Below are 2,354 nucleotides of genomic sequence, written 5' to 3' on the forward strand. Positions count from 1 at the left end.
TTAGCTCTTCTATCCATCCATCTGTATTAGCCTATCTGTATTATTAACCATAAGATATCTAAAAGAGGAAAATGCTAATGGTTGAAATGAGCTTTGGTGATTATCTGTGATTTTTATTTCTTGCCCATTTTCTTCTTTATGCACATCAACTCTGGCAGTTTTCTGCTCACATCTAAGTTTGTTTAAGAAATGTTTTGGGGGCACCTGGGTGGCCCAGCTGCTTAAGCATCTGCCTTTGGCTCAGGTCATGATCTCAGGGTCCTGGGCTTGAGCCCCACAACAGGCTCCTTGCTCAGCGGAGAGCCTGCTTCTCCATCTGCTCTCTCCCCCTCTCCAACTTGTGCATGCACATGCTCTCTCTCTCTCTCTCTCTCAAATAAATAAAATCTTTAAAAAGTTTTTGGAATCAAACGAGAAGGTTAGATCAGTGAAAGAAGCCTGAACTACTGTTCAATGTTCTTTCCTCTGAAAAGCTATTTGGGACACTAGGTATTTGTGATATGTCCTCCTGAAATAAACACTAAAGTCTTATTCCACCAGTTCTGAATCACAAAGAAAATTACAAAGACACTTATTTTTTGGTTTATTCATTAGGAAACCCCTACAACATGAGAAATAATTAACAGTCTCTGGGCGAACCAGGCTTCTCTGTGGCCTTTGGTAAGGTGTCCCATCTGGGGTGTAGGTACTTCTTGGCTGTCTTCCCATTTGGGCAGGGTCTGAGGTGTGACTGTGTCTTCTTCAGCATTTCACCTGAGCTCACCACATAATATATGTTTTTTCAAAATGTTACACCAGGAGCCACACAGCATGTACTGCTTGACTTTCATACGTTCTCAGACTTTTCCCTTTCTCTTTCTGTAGGTAATTTCCCCCAGATCATGGCTTGCTTTCTAATAACTAAACTCCAAACTAATTATTGTTAAGCTTAAATTTCAACAACGAAATCCCTCACGATGACTCTCATTCGTTGGCTGTGTTCAGTGTGTAGGAGTCCACAGCCAGACGCTCTGGAGAGGTGGGTCAAGGTCACTTCTGGAGGGAGTATTTAGTGGTTGAGCCCAGACTGTGGAGTCAAAACTTGTAAGGCTCAAAAAAACTTACAAGGCTCAAAACTTGTAATTTTCTATGTGATTCAGAATCCGTGAAGGAATCCTAAATGGCCTCACCCTTTAATGACTGTGGTATTGGACAAGTTACCACCCAAATCCTCGGCTTCCTCCTCTGTGAAATGGGGCTAATTATCAGTATCATCCTCAGAGGGTTGTTACGGGAATTCAGTGAATTAATGAAGACAGTGAGGGTTCGTTACATGGCTATCACACGTGAAGTGCTCAGTAAAGGTTGATTCTTGTTGGTACAGCTATTGTTGGTAATAACAGCCATGTTTTTGGATGAAATTACCCAGAAGTTGCCTTAGAGGTCAGGATAGTTCTAGATCACAGCTGGAAAGCCTGGCATTGAAGTACAGTCTGGGAGTTGAGGTCATGAATGAAAGTGAAGGCATCCAGAGCATCTGGTGTCAGAGTATCTGGAGAAAGAGGTGAGGCTGGACCAGAAGTAGGGCATGAGCATATCTGGACACTGGATGAGAGGAGTTTTCTCTCCAGCCCCCTTCCTTGCCACGTCCATGGTTTTATAACAGGCTCAGCTTCCCAAGAACCTGTTCTTGGAAGGGAGGTAAGTACACAGAGAGTATGTACATTTCAGTGACTGGAAAGCATGATAGCCCTTACGGTAAATAGTCACTCTTCTTTATTCTTCAGCCTCTTGTGAGTTAAGGCATCGGGAAGTAGTGCCCAAAGACAAGCTGATCTTTAATACCTTCATCCAGAGCAGATGCTGACAGCACGTTCGGACTCTGGATGTTAACTCTGAAGATCGCATACCTTTCAAAATAGATTATTTCTATAAAGAAGAATCCATACTCATCGGATGAACCAAAAGATAATTTTGATCATTAACTGAGAAATGATAAGAGGTCTGCTTATTCTTTTTGTCGTCAGTTGGCTCACTTCATGGATCCCTCTGGGTCAAACATTAAAAAAGAGTCATACCAGCTGATGCTTAGAGCATATGGACTGGGCCCTTGAACTAACCCTTTTCACTGATGAGTTCCACTCCTTTTGACCACCTACTTGGGCATCTTTCCACCCTTCTCTGCTTTCTGCTCCAACTGATACACGTATGAAGTACTTTCCGTGTTTCCAAGATTCCACACTGCAGGACCAGCCTCACTTCTTTTTATCTTTACATAGTTCTACCTCCTGAAATATTACTTTTCTAACCCAGAGCCCCTTCGCTCTGGACTGTTGCTCAGACAGCCCCCACCAAGAGGAACCCTACTTCCTGAG

This window comes from Mustela nigripes, chromosome 1, assembly GCF_022355385.1.
Source record: "Mustela nigripes isolate SB6536 chromosome 1, MUSNIG.SB6536, whole genome shotgun sequence".
NCBI classification, from domain to species: Eukaryota; Metazoa; Chordata; class Mammalia; order Carnivora; family Mustelidae; genus Mustela; species Mustela nigripes.